This window comes from Halichoerus grypus, chromosome 8, assembly GCF_964656455.1.
Source record: "Halichoerus grypus chromosome 8, mHalGry1.hap1.1, whole genome shotgun sequence".
In the NCBI taxonomy this organism is placed as follows: Eukaryota; Metazoa; Chordata; class Mammalia; order Carnivora; family Phocidae; genus Halichoerus; species Halichoerus grypus.
This window is the reverse complement of record NC_135719.1, coordinates 38,320,785-38,335,079: the sequence shown is the minus strand read 5'-3', so window position 1 is coordinate 38,335,079 and position 14,295 is coordinate 38,320,785. Positions and strand designations below refer to the sequence as shown.

General features: G+C 36.0%; 1 protein-coding gene across 29 annotated transcripts in view; it reads left to right on the top strand.

The window, feature by feature from the left end:
- The window catches only part of NRG4 (neuregulin 4), a 201,846-nt gene that overhangs the window by 37,761 nt on the left and 149,790 nt on the right, over positions 1–14,295 (top strand). For 4 of the 29 annotated variants that reach the window (XR_013450374.1, XR_013450365.1, XR_013450362.1 and 1 more), the window contains one exon: positions 2,818–2,860. The exons of 24 other annotated variants lie outside the window; for them this stretch is intronic. The gene's annotated coding sequence lies outside the window, so the exon portion shown is untranslated. Of the gene's footprint in view, positions 1–243; positions 261–2,817; positions 2,861–14,295 lie in introns of those variants that run through there. One more of the 29 variants, XR_013450375.1, reaches the window with a different exon arrangement.

Sequence of the window (14,295 nt, the reverse complement as noted above, 5' to 3'; positions counted from 1 at the left end):
TCACCTAGCTGTGCTTATTCTTGCTATAGTATAACCTGCATAAAACTAATAAATATTTATATTTATCATGATTAACTAATATTTAGCTGTATTAATAGCTAATATTTATTGATTACTCATGTGAGTCAGGAACTATTCTAAGGGCTTTACACAATTAGGTTTTTCTTTTGAGGATTAAAAGAAATAAGAGGTTGGTTATACTTATATATCTCTTTTACAGGTGACAAAACTATTAAGCAACTTGCTCAAGATTACGATTTGTAAGTGACAAATCCAAGTTTTCAACACAGGGCTGCCTTGCTCCAAAGTTCATTCTCTTAACTGCACTACATGCCTCAATCCCGAGGACTATCTGACTAAGTTTTAGAAACCAATTGCTTAGGACTGAAAGTATAGAACAACATGAAAGTCGTGCTCTCTTATAACAGCAAAACACGTATTTCTAAGTTTTCTAATTCTCAGCCCCAAATCTTATTCTTATAAATATAGCTTTAGTACTTTTTACTTCCTAACAGTGACAAATTGTGGTTTATACCAAATTGAGAATATAAAATATAGAAAAGTGCTTAGATGCTTTTTCTTTGAAATTACTGCTTTAGAGAGAGGAAAATATATCCATGGGTGTTTTAATTTAGTCCCGGTAATATTATCACTAACTTCCTCCCTCTCTCCATTTGTTCCTTCTTTCCTTTTTTCCTGTTGGAATAGATTGTGGTACTTTGTAGAAATTAAGCTTTTGGTATTTTAGTTTCTAATCTTGTAAACTGTGCCATTTTTCTATATTTGGAAAGGGAGGTTTAATGTTTTCATTTGAAATAAATTTGAGTTCCTAATATTGAAGTGTTATTTTATTAATGGTGCTATAAAATTTCATTTATCATTGTGTTTTAATAAAACCTCTTCTTATTTCTTATTTCAAAGCTTTAATGACAATCTAGTTATATACGTTCTCTTTCACAGAAAATTGTGTTGTGTAAAAATGATTTTATTTTAGTGTCTATTTTTAAAAATGGGGATGAAAGTCCTCTCCATTCTCTACCAAATAGACAGAATATTTTTATATAGATTGTATTTATATTTCTAAAAAGTACTGATTTTATTTTCTTTCATCAAAGTTAAAGTAAAAGCCTTAGGTGATTGGATGACAAGGTTCTACCATTCTATGAAAATGTCAGGGGTCTTTTCCATATGAAGTTAATAGTGGCTCCATCATTCTATAAAGATGCAAAACTACAATGAGATATATCACCTCACACCTATCAGATGGCTAAAATCAACAACACAAGAAACAACAAGTGTTGGTGAGGATGTGGAGAAAAGGGAACCCTTGTGCACTATTAATAGGAATGCAAGGTGGTGCAGCCATTGTGGAATAATTATGGAGGTTCCTCAGAAAATTAAAAATAGAACTACCCTATGATCTAGCAATTGCAATACTGGGTATTTACCCTAAAAATACAAAAATACTAATTCAGAGGGATACATGCACCCCCTATGTTTTTTGCAGCATAATTTACAATAGCCAAATTATGGAATCAGCCCAAGTGTCCATCAGTAGATGAATGGATAAAGAAGATGTGATACAGGGCGCCTGGTGGCTCAGTTGTTTAAGTGTCTTCCTTCGACTCAGGTGGTGATCCCAGGGTCCTGGGATCGAGTCCCACAACGGGTTCCCCTCTACCCTTCCCCACTCCTTGTGCTCTTGCTCTCTCTTTCAAATAAATAAATAAAATCTAAATAAAAGATATATATATAATGGAATATTATTCAGCCATAAAAAGGAATGAAATCTTGTCATTTGCAGCAACACAGATGGAGCAAGAGAGTATTATGCTTAGATAAATAAGTCAGTAAGAGAAAGACAAATCCCATATGATTTCACTCATCTGGAATTTAAGAAACAAAACAAACCAGCAAAGGGGAAAAAAGAGAGTGAGACAAACCAAGAAACAGTGTCTTCACTATAGAGCTCAACCTGATGGTTACCAGAGGGGGATTAAGAGTACACTTATGATAAGCACTGAGTTATGTATAGAATTGTTGAATCACTATGTTCTACACCTGCAACTAATATAACACTATGTCAGTATACTGGAATTAAAAGAAAAAGCTTAATAAAAAAAAGAAAAGAAAAATTTAAAAAGCCTTTTTTTTTTTTTTTTTTGGTAAAATCAAGCATTTAAAAATGCACAGTGACTTTTCTTGCTCAAATTTATCTTTCACGAGGACTTTTCTGGTTGTTTACCTGAAATATTTAAAGACCAAATGTATAGTTGCAGCTTGAATTATCTGTCTTCCACAAAATTGTCTAGGGGCTACATAGTGACAAAAGGGAAAAAAAACTGGCTTCACTGCAGTTCAGTCATAAGACTGAAGTGATCTATTATCTGTATGTTTCATTTCCATTTTATTTTTTAATCTTTCATGTGTGCTTGAAAAAATACATATATTCTCTGGGTACAAAGATTTATGATATTTACTGGATCAAGCTTGTTAATTGTATTATTTTTCTGATTCTACCTCGCCTTTTAACTTGAGAGTAAGGTACATTTAACATTCCTATAGTGAGATTAAGGATTTATCTTCTTGTGTTTCTGTCCATTTTTATCTTATACACCCATTTCAAACAGTATTGTTAAATATATAATTGTTTTCTCTTATGGGATTTTATCTTTTATTAGTATGAACCATTTGTCTTTATGTCATTTTGTGGTTTTTGCCTTGAAATCTATTGTCTGATACTGTTATTGCTGTGTGGTGCTAGGTTAGCATTTAGCTGCATTCGTTTTCATTCTCTTATTTTTTTAACTTTGTCAGCTAATTTTAGGTATGTCTCCTGAAAACAGTACAAAGCTGGATGGTAAGTGTTATATCTTATTATTTTATATTACTCAATTTAAAAACCTTTGCCTTGGGCGCCTGGGTGGCTCAGTCATTAAGCGTCTGCCTTTGGCTCAGGTCATGATCCCAGGGTCCTGGGATCGAGCCCCGCATAGGGCTCCCTGCTCAGCGGGGAGCCTGCTTCTCCCTCTCCCACTCCCCCCTGCTTGTGTTCCCTCTCTCGATGTGTCTCTCTCTGTCAAATAAATTAAAATCTTAAAAAAAATAAAAAAATAAAAAATAAATAAAAACCTTTGTCTTGGGGCACCTGGGTGGCTCAGTTGGTTAAGTGTCTGCCTTTGGCTCAGGTCATGATCTCAGGGTCCTGGGATCGAACCCCGTGTTGGGCTCCCTGCTCAGTGGGGAGTCTGCTTCTCCCTCTCCCTCTGCCCCTTCCCATCCAGCTCATGCTCTTTTTCTCTCTAATAAATAAAATCTTAAAAAAAAAAACCTAAAGACTTTGTCTTTTAATCTGAGATTAATGTCCATATAATTATTATGGTTATTGATTCTGTGGAATTATTACTACCAACCTGTTTAAGCTTTTTAAATTCATTATGTTTTCTTCTTTTGTTTTTATTTTTTCCTTTGACTGTGCTTTCTAGGCTGATCAACTGTTCTTCATTCTGTCCTTTTTTATTCAGTGGTTTAGAAATCTTTGCATTTTTATCTCATTTTCCATTTGTTCCTCTTACATTCAATTTGACCACAAATTTAAATACATTTTTCAGATCTAATCATTGCTAAAAAAATCTATATCCTCTCTTTGACCAATACTGAATGGCTTCATACTCCTTCTTATTTCTCATTTTGAGAGCTACCTGATTTGAGTTTCACATTATTTCATTTTTTAAAAAATTATGCATCAGCTATTATTTTGACATAAAAGGAAAATATAATCTTTATTTCTTCCTCATCTGGTCTCTTTCTCTTCTTACCATCAGGCATCTTGTCAGAATTTCAGGATCTAGTCTTCTGTCTCTTAGTTTTTTTCTCATGATTTTCTTTTCTTTGACTTTTTGCATTAGATTCAGAGTGAGTTACTTGGCTTAATCTTCTAATTCACTACATCTTTTTCATAGTGGTTTCCTGCAATACAATTCTGATGCTAACCACCTGTAGTTAGTGTTAGATTCCATGGATTAAAGTGCATCTTGCTTGACAAAACTGCCTTACTTCAGATGCCAGTTGCAAGTTAGGGGTCCCCAGACCACCTGTTCTTTGACTTCAAATTTGGAGGTTCCCACAACCCCTCAGGTTCAATAAATTCACTAGAATAACTCACAGAACTTAGGAAAGTGTTCTATATATGATTACAGTTTATTATAATGGATATAAATCAGGACCAGCCAAATGTGAGACCTATAGGGCAAGGTGTGGGAAGGTCCTGAATGCAGAACTTCTGTGGTATCTCCCTGTGGAATCAGGATATGTTACCCTCCCAGTATATGCATGTGGTCACCAGTGAGAAACCTTTGCTGAGCTTCTGTGTCCCTGGTTTTTATTAACTTTTATTGTCATTATGTAGGTATGATTGAACTCAATCTCTAGTGCCCTTCTTCCCCCATCCTCCCCAGTGATTGGACTGGCTCAAAGCTTTGATTAGAGGGTTGGCCCTGTAATCACATTGTCAGTTTCTTTGGTGACCAGCCACATCTTGATCATCTTATTGGTATAAATTCATAACCTCAGGTATGATCCAAGGGGTTGATGAATAACAAAGACACTCCTATTACTTGGGAAATTCCAAAGATTTACTCTCCCTCCCAGGAAGCAGAGACAAAGACCAGATATATTCTTTATTATATAACACATTGTATTGGTTCTCTTTAAGTATTTGGTGGTTCTTAGTTGTATGCTGATCATATTTGAGATTTATTCTGCTTTCCTCCCTCTGAATGCTGTTTCTTCATATTATGATCTCTTCTTCAATCCCCTTTAGCCCCTGGGCTCTTCCAGCATTCCACCCTGGGGCAAACTTGTCTGTTGCCTGCTGCTTAGCTAACATAAGTGGAAGATTCAGTAGGAAGAGTTAATCCATTTAGATGTTTTTATTTTAGTCTTCCTATTATTTCCCTTACTAGTGAATCCAGGCCACCCTTCTCCTCTTACCCATTTCCTCTAAACACAGAATATTCTCAGAACGTTTCCCACCTTTTGCATCACTCCCTTCCTAAGCATATTTAAGCTTCATTCATTTCTGCTATAACTGCCATCCCATCTCTTTTCTTTTAGAGCTCTTAATTTTTTGTTCTGCTAATTACACTATTTTCTCTCAATCATATTTTTTTTTTCATTGAGAAATACTATTTGTTTTGGAGGTAGAGAGAAAGCAGACACATTACTTTTATTTATTTATTTATTTATTTATTTATTTATTTTAAAGATTTTATTTGTCAGAGAGGGAGAGAGTACAAGCAGGGGGAGCGGCAGGCAGAGGGAGAAGCAGGCTCCCCACTGAGCAAGGAGCCTGATTTGGGGCTCAATCCCAGGACCCCGGGATTATGAAGTGAGCGGCAGGCAGACACTTAACTGACTGAGCCACCCAGGCATCCCTAATTTTAGAATTTTGATCCAGTCTCTCTTCAATTATATTTTAAACCTGATTATTGCCAATCTGTAGGAAATACCTTGTTCTTCATATATTCATTTTGTAGTTAGCTACTTTATTTTCTTACTAGTTCCATGACTTTCTTGTTTGATTTCCTTTGGGTTTCCCAATAGTATTTTGATCTTCTTTATCTGTTTTCTTCTAATATTTATAGATTGGTGTTTTTTAATTATCTCATTGGATATTTCTGAGGCAATATTTGAAAATAGTAATAATGGGTCAGACTTTTTCTAAGTTCAAAGGACTAGCTTTTGAATTTATTCACTAAGTCTGTTCTTTGTCTCTTACAGTTTATGATTTTATTTTTATCTTTATGCTTTTCTGAGGTTTGTTTTATTGACATACATGTTTTGCAAATGAGAGTTATATGTCAGTTACTGTTCCAAGCACTCTACATATATAATCTCTAATCTGTGATCCTCACTCTTGCAATATAGATTGTATAATTCTCATTTTACATTTGAGGAAACTGTGGCTCAGAGTGTTTAAGTAGCTTGCCCACGGCCATATTACTAGTAAGGGGTGGAGCCAACATCCACACCCAGTTCTCTGACTCGAATTTATTTCCATTTTTACTGTTCTAAAGAAAACATTTAGGACTATGAAACATCTTCCTAGGACACTATTGTAATACATAGTAATCTTGCATGGTTTCAGTTATCTAGGTGTATTGATGAAAAATTTTGAAGACAAATTCCCAAAGATTAGGGTTCCAAAATTTTAACTTTTTCTTTTTTTTTTTTAAAGATTTTATTTATTTATTTGACAGAGGGAGACACAGCAAGAGAGGGAACACAAGCAGGGGGACTGGCAGAGGGAGAAGCAGGCTTCCCGCTGAGCAGGGAGCCAGCCCGATGTCGGGCTCGATCCCAGGACACTGGGATCATGACCTGAGCTAAAGGCAGACGCTTAACGACTGAGCCACCCAGGCGGCCAAAAATTTTAACTTTTTTAAAAAAAGATTTACTTATTTATTTCAGAGAGAGAGATAGAGAGAGAGAGTAGGGGGTGGGGCAGAGGGAGAGAATCCCAAGCAGACTCCGCACCAAGTGCAGAGCCCAATGGTAGGGCTCTATCCCAGGACCCCAAAATCATGACCCGAGCTGAAATCAAGAGTCCAGCTGCCCAACCAACTGAGCCACTCAGGTACCCCCCAAATTTTAACTTTTTAATTTAATTTTTTTAATACATTAAAATTAGAAATTATATGACTTCTGGTCTTAAGGAATATATGGTGGACACTATTGACTGCTTCCTCAATAGCCACTTCCCCCCTCTTCCTTTATCAAAAGCCGTATTTTGTTCAGTTATCAAGGTGGTCTTCTATTTCAGGTAATGTTTGGTCCCTTTTGAACTGTAAGGGCGCTGACTCTTAATCATCTAACTCAAACATGGTGATTCCATTCCCCTTGCCAGTGATTGGTTTAGAAATGAGCAAATGATATCATTCTGGCCAATAATACTGGAGGAAAAGTCAGCTAGGTACTCTAGGAAAGTTTTCCTTACTTAAAAAAGGCATAGGGTAAAGAGTTTTTTATACCTCTGGATGTCATCTCAGTTACTTCCAGATTGCTGTAGCAGGCATGAGGCCATGAATATAGGCAGCCTACAAAAAAGGTTGGCAGAGCACAAAAAAAGAAAGATCCTGGGTCCTTGATGACATCACTTTAACTTTTGTTTAAGTCATTTTGAGTTGGTTTGCACTTGCAGACAGGGCATCTTAACTGATAGAGAATTTATTGAGAATGTGATATGATATGTGACCAAATCATATGTTTTACAAGTGCTGAGCAAGGTATACTTTTTGATTTTAGTTAAAAGCAGAGTTTTATAGTCATATTCCTGCTTTGATTCTAGACTTTTCCATGTAATGAGCAAGTTACTTAATTTCCCTAAGCCAGGGATTGGCAAACTTTTCCTATAGAGGTCCAGATAGTAAATATTTTGGGCTTTATAGGCCATACAATTTCCATTGTACCTACTTAACTCTGCTATTGTGACATGAAAGCAGCCATATGTAAATGAATGAGTGAGTGTAGCTGTGTTCCAGTGAAACTATTTATATTTGAATTCCATATTTCAAATGGATATAATTTTTACATTTTCATAAAATATTCTTTTTGTTGTTGTTTAACCATTTAAAAATGTAAAAAACCATTTTTAGCTTGAAGGCCATCAAAAACACCACCAATTCTAAGCAGTAAACTCTTCATCTGTAAAATAGGCATGATTAATACCCACCTATGCCAGGAGCACCTTGGAAAATATGACTGAGGTATAAGAGACTTTGTGACCATTTGCTACATGACATCTGGGAAGAAATGGACTGGTTAACTGGATTTTTAGAGTATAGTACTGCAAAGCCTTGGTAATTTAATTCCAAAAGCTAATTTATATGACAATAGGAGAAGAACTAGAAGCATAAATGTTCTGCTTCTTAAATCTTGGTCTCTGGAGACATTAAGTATAACTTGCTAATTATGTTATTTCTTTTAGAAAATAGAAGTTGTTTTTCTCTCAGTATCTCAAATGAAAAAAAATTATTCCATATCATAACTGTTAACTGTTATAAAAGAGTTCCTAGAGTACCTAGCAGACTTTTCCTCCAGTATTATTGGCCAGAATGATATCATTTGCTCATTTCTAAACCAATCACTGGCAAGGGGAATGGAATCACCATGTTTGAGTTAGATGATTAAGAGTCAGCACCCTTACACTTTGTCACTTTAGGAAACAGTCTTCAGGTCATACCAAAGACACTGACCATGGATGAACTGCTCCCCCGCTCTCCACTTTTTTCCCTCCTAATAATGGCTGACAGAAAAGAGGCAGTCTCAGCTGCTCAAGCATTTGCAATAAAAACCTCATTAGCAGGTATCTTAGAAACTATAGGAAGCAATATCTGATTATAACATAATATTAACCTGACTAGAAATAAAAGGGTCTTGTTGCAAAAGGCTCTTTGGTTGATTTCTGTCCCTTAGATTTCTGAATTTTTTACTCTCAACTTTATAAAAACAAAACAAAACAATAAATTAATTAGGACCTGACAAAAGGAGGTGAGTTCTCTCTGATTTTTGGCAAGGATTCTTAAAATCACTAAATTAGCATTCAGATTACATATACAGATTAAAGCAGATAGGTGTAAAGGTGTAAACCTTTGTGGGAATTCAAAAATTAGCCATTGTTAATTCAATTTTTTGTTATTTTTTATCCTTGCTTATTTTATGTCTCTTGGAGCTGTCAAAACTTGAGAGGTGTGGATGAATCATTACTACTGTAGTATTTCTGTCCATTTCTCTTTATATCTAACATTTTAATGCAATGTTATTTGGTACACAGTGGTTTAAGATGTTGCATTGTAAAATATACCTTTTATTAATATAAAGTGAACTTTATTATTCTATTTATTTTTACCTAAATTCCATTTTGTCTGATATTTCTTTCTTTCTTTTTTTTTTTTGTCTGGTATTTCTATACAACCTAGTTTCTGTTGTCCATCCTCATAATTTTAATCTTTGGTTTTTGGTGTTTTTCTCTGAATAACATATAGTTGTTTCTTAGTAGTCTTAAGGGTTTTATCTTTTATGGTGGGTGATTTATAATAATAAATATAAATAATTTAATGATTATCTTTATTTTCCTTCAGCCATCTTATTTTATGTATTATTTTTGTTCTGCCTTGATTCTTTATAACATTTACTGTATGATTTATTTCCTTTAATTTCACCAGTTACTTTAAAATTAAATATTTGTTTTTAATTCTACTTGATTACTTTTACCAGCCAGCCAACCAGCTTCTCTTTAATCTGCAGTTCTCCTTCAGAATCAAGGGTGGAATAGTGAGAACTGGTTTTTTGGTTCAAGATTGTGGATTTAGTACATGTGGACTCATGGTCTTATCTCTTCTTAAATCCCATTAAAATAGACTAGGAAGTGGGGCGCCTGGGTGGCTCAGTCATTAGGCATCTGCCTTCGGCTCAGGTCATGATCCCAGGATCCCGGGATCGAGCCCCGCATTGGGCTCCCTGCTCACCGGGGTGCCTGCTTCTCTCTCTCCCACTCCCCCTGCTGGTGTTCCCTCTCTCACTGTGTCTCTCTCTGTCAAATAAATAAATAAAAAATCTTTAAAAAAAAAAATAGACTAGGAAGATATGAAAAGGTGAAAAGGAAAGGAGGAGTTAAGGGTTACCAGTAGACTTGTGATTTTGACAGTTTTCTGGAAGATGGACAGTTTTCTGGAAGATGGAAAACGGATGTTGGTGGATTAAAACCATAGCCCCCAATGTGCTATAAGTAGGCTGCAGTGAACTGGGGGCACCAACCTCTCCTGCTTGCTAGAACCCCAGAGGGACTTCAGGCATAGTCTTGACAGGAAGGACAGAACAAGAGTAAGAAATAGGATTGACTAAGGTAGGGAGGGTGGGAAAGAGTTAACTGGAGATCAATATGTAAAACAGCTGCGATAATAACTCCTCCCCTCACCCCCCCCCCCCCCATGCAGAATAGGCTGGAGGGATTGCAGTCAGGTGTATACTCCCAAGAAAAAAAGAAGTCTCTTTTCTAAAGAAATTAAGTGAAGTCAGTGGGGAGCTGGGACTTCCAATATGGGCTGTTGGCTCTGGAACAGGGGTCAGCAGACTTTATGTGACGTGTCGGATGGCGAATATTTTAAGATTTGCAGGTCTTATAAGGTTACGATTTCTGTGGTATATATTTCTTGAAGTTTTTGTGTTTGTTTTCTACAACTCTTTAAAAAGTAAGTCATTCTTAGCTCAAGGGCCATATAGAAACCTGTGATCTGTAATTTGCTTCCACACTGCTCTAATCTCTTAATCCTTAATCCTTAATCTCTCATCTGATGGCTCTACAGTCGGCTAGCTAGCTCCTTAACCAGCTCTTCCTGAAAATAAACCTGCCAGTCAGATGTTCTACCCAGGCATATAGAGCACCTAATCATAGTTCTTACTCAAGGTGTGAGGTCTGTTGAGAAACAGATCTACTTAAAGAGCAGCAGAGGAATTCACAGCCCTTATCTAGAATAATCAACCAAATACTGCAGTTTTAAATGTGAGTAGACAACCAACCTTACCAGATATTTGAGGAAATGCAACAGAATAGAGAAGACCAAGATAAACAGAAAAACTGATCCTGAAAGGAAGTGATATAATGCGGGGCACCGAATAGAACCTAGAGATATTTTTTAACCAGTATATTGTGAGAGATTTGAATTGTTGAATCCCTAAAATGGGAACAGTTGTAGAAAATTAGTAAGAGAATAAAAAGCTCTTTAGGAATTAAAGATATCACTAAAGTTTTAAAAAAAGTCAATAGTAGGAATGAAAGGTACAGTTGAAAAACATCTCCCAGAGCATTGATAAAAGGAAATATGACAAAATATAGACCCAAAGGGGACCAGCCTAGGGTGTTCAACATCCAAATTATAGGAGTTTTATAGCAGAGGGGGAAATTATCAAAATAAATAATAGATAATTTTCCTAAGGCTTAAGGAACATGGGCCTTCATATAGAAAGGGCACAAAATGATTGTCCAGCACTATTTGGAAAAAAATTTTTTGTGAGAATGAGACTGGGTATCATTCTCAAAACTTTAGAACCCCAAACATAAATTGAAGATTTTAAATATTTCCAGGGGGGCAGTGAGAGAACAACCAAACAGGTTACTTCCAAGTTTTAATGATCAGACTGGCATCGGACTTCTATCTTTATTACTGGATACTAGAAGAAAATAAAGCAATATAAAATTTGTTTTCCATGTAAATTAATATGACCAGTCAAATACTGTCATTCAAGTGCAAAGACAGAAGAAAGATGTCTTTAGTCATGCAGGAATTCAAAGTTTCTACCATATCCTGTTTTAGGAAGTCAGTTGATGATGTAATGCAGGAAAATGAGAAAGTAAACCTAAAGGAACACAGGTGATCTAGGAAGTAGAATCGTCCAAAAGGTCATGCGAGGGAAATTTTAGAATGACAGCTGAATTAGGTAGCAGTTCTAGAGAACCTTCAGTACGGATTTGAGCAGGAGGTAGAGGAGAGCTTTGGAAAGGACCTCTCAGAGAATAAAAGGGGACTACATGCAGTAAATAGTATGATTAAGAGCTGAGTATTTGAGAATCTATAATAAAGCACATTATTTTTCAGTCCCTTCGCCCCTGCCAAACTATATGTACAAATAAGATGCAAATGTAAATATAACATGATTTTAATCTACAGCTTAAGAAAAGAAAATCTATTTTATGTTGCTCTGGGAATATTATAAGTGGCCCAGATATTGTGACACTGAAACAAAATAAGCTGTTATTTTTCATACTGCATGAATTTGCTGTGAATACTATTTACATAGTTATATTAATAAAACTGTGGTTTATTGGTTTTCAACTTTTAAAGTAAATTTAGAGACAAAGTTAAGAAAGACTTCATTAGGGTTACATATCAGAATATAAATGTTGAAAACCTTTGTGATGTAAGAGTCAAGATACAGCTATCACAGCAGAATGAGGAAGTGGGGAGAGAAAAGGTAGAAGCAAAGTTAGCAGCACAGTTATTATTTTACGTGATAAGGTGTCAGTGAATTGACTCAAGTTCACTGATTAAGATACATTATTTAAAATTACACATGTAACCAAGAGAAGAAATAAAGATAGTGTAACTTATCAAACATTCAAATTAAAGAGGAAGAAGGTAGTAGAAGGGAACAAAGCCTCATCTTTGCTAGCTGGGAGTTAGTTGTTGTCTAGGGTGCTTAATATAGAAATAGGATAAGGATTTTGAATTATGGAAATAAACACGAGAGAACTGATGCCAGAAACTGTGGAGCAAATCTTGCATTGGTCACATTGGTTCTTCTCTTATTTCTCTGATAATTTTTTTTTAAGATTTTATTTATTTATTTGACAGAGTGATAGAGCAGGAACACAAGCAGGGGGAGTGGGAGAGGGAGAAGCAGGCTTCCCGCAGAGCAGGGAGCACAATGCAGGGCTCAGTCCCAGGACCCTGGGATCATGACCCAAGCCAAAGGCAGACGCTTAACGACTGAGCCACCCAGGCACCCCTCCCTGATAATTTCTTAATGAGCTCCTTCTCCAACCATTAAATATTGATGTTTTCCATGGTCTCTGCCTCACACAGCACATGCACACTCTGAGCTAGTTCATTCACATAAATAGCTTGAGTAACCTACCTGTGGAATTTGAATCACAAATCTCTTATCTAGAACCTCATTTTAACCTGAATGCAAGATCTGCAGTTTCAAACGTTTTCCTTTTACAGGTCCCCGTAGCACTTGAAATTTAACATGACCAAATGGAAATCATTATCTTACTCATGAAATTTGTTTCTATATTCCCTTGTTTTTTTATTTTTTTTTAGACATTTATTTTAGAGAAAGAGAATGAGAGAGTGCGTGCAAGTGGCGTGGAGGGAGAGGGAGAGGGAGAATCTTAAGCAGACCCCTCATTGAGCGTGGAGCCTTATTTGGGGCTCAGTTTCATGACTCATGAAATCATGACCTGAGCTGAAACCAAGAGTTGGTGGCTTAACCGACTGAGCCACCCAGGTGACCCCACTTTGTGTTTTTAAACAGCTTTGTTGAGGTATAAATTATATACCATAAAATTCACCTATTTTAAGTGTATAATTCAATGACTCATCAAAGTTAGAGTTTATGCAGCCACCTCCACAATCCAACTTTGGCACATTTCCATCACTCTAAAAAGATCCCTTGTGCTCATTTGTAGTCATTTCCTGTGTCTAGCCCCAGTCCTAAGCAATCATTAATCTACCTCTGTCTCTATTGATTTGTGTTTTCCAAAGATTTCATATAAATGGAATCATACTGTATGTGATTTTTCATGATTGGCTTCTTTTGCTTAGTGTGTTTTTGAAGTCAGTCCATGTTGTAATATGTTCTAATCCTTCATTCATTTTTATTGCTGAATAGCATTCTACTGTATGGCTATAACCATGTTTTGTTTATCCATTTATTAGTTAGTAAACATTTGAGTGATTTCTAGTTTTAGGTATTATGAATAATGTTGTTCTAAACATTTTCCTATATGTCTTTGTGTGGACCTGTGTTTCCATTTCCCTTGAATACATTTGTGGTAAATTTATGTTTAACTTTTTAAGGAGTGGCTGTGTCACCATCAAAGTATGAGGGATCCAGTTTCTCCATATTCTTGCTAGCACTTGCTATTGTATGTCATTTTTATTATAGCCATTCTAAAGGTGTGCTATGATACCTCATTGTGGTTTTCAGTACATTTCCCTCATAGATATGTAAAAGTAAGCTTGATTTCTTTCTCTCATACACTGCTCACCCATTCTCTGGGTGTGCTTGTTAAGCATATCTTTAATTCTCTCTCTCATCTTCATGCCTATTGCTTTATTTCTTCATTGTTCTTGATTATTAGAATAGGCTCCAAACTGCTTTGCCTGATATCAGTTCCTCTGTAGGTTGCAATATATTTTCCACATTGCCATCCAAATGATTTTCAAGAACGCAGATGTGATCTTGTCTCTCCTCTGCTACAAATCCTTTAAGCCTTTAAGATAAAGTCTAGCACGTGGACCCTGTTTATTTTACAATACCTATTCCTGCCACTCTTTTCCCCCACCATCCTGCCTTCCTATAAATCCACACACACTCCACACACATATCAGGCACACATTCTGGCCTGCAATCTACCTGCAATTAACTTGAGTACATTAGGAATACATTTTTTCTTTTGTGCCTTTGAACATGCAGTTACCTCTATCTGGAATGTTCATCCATTTCTGTTCA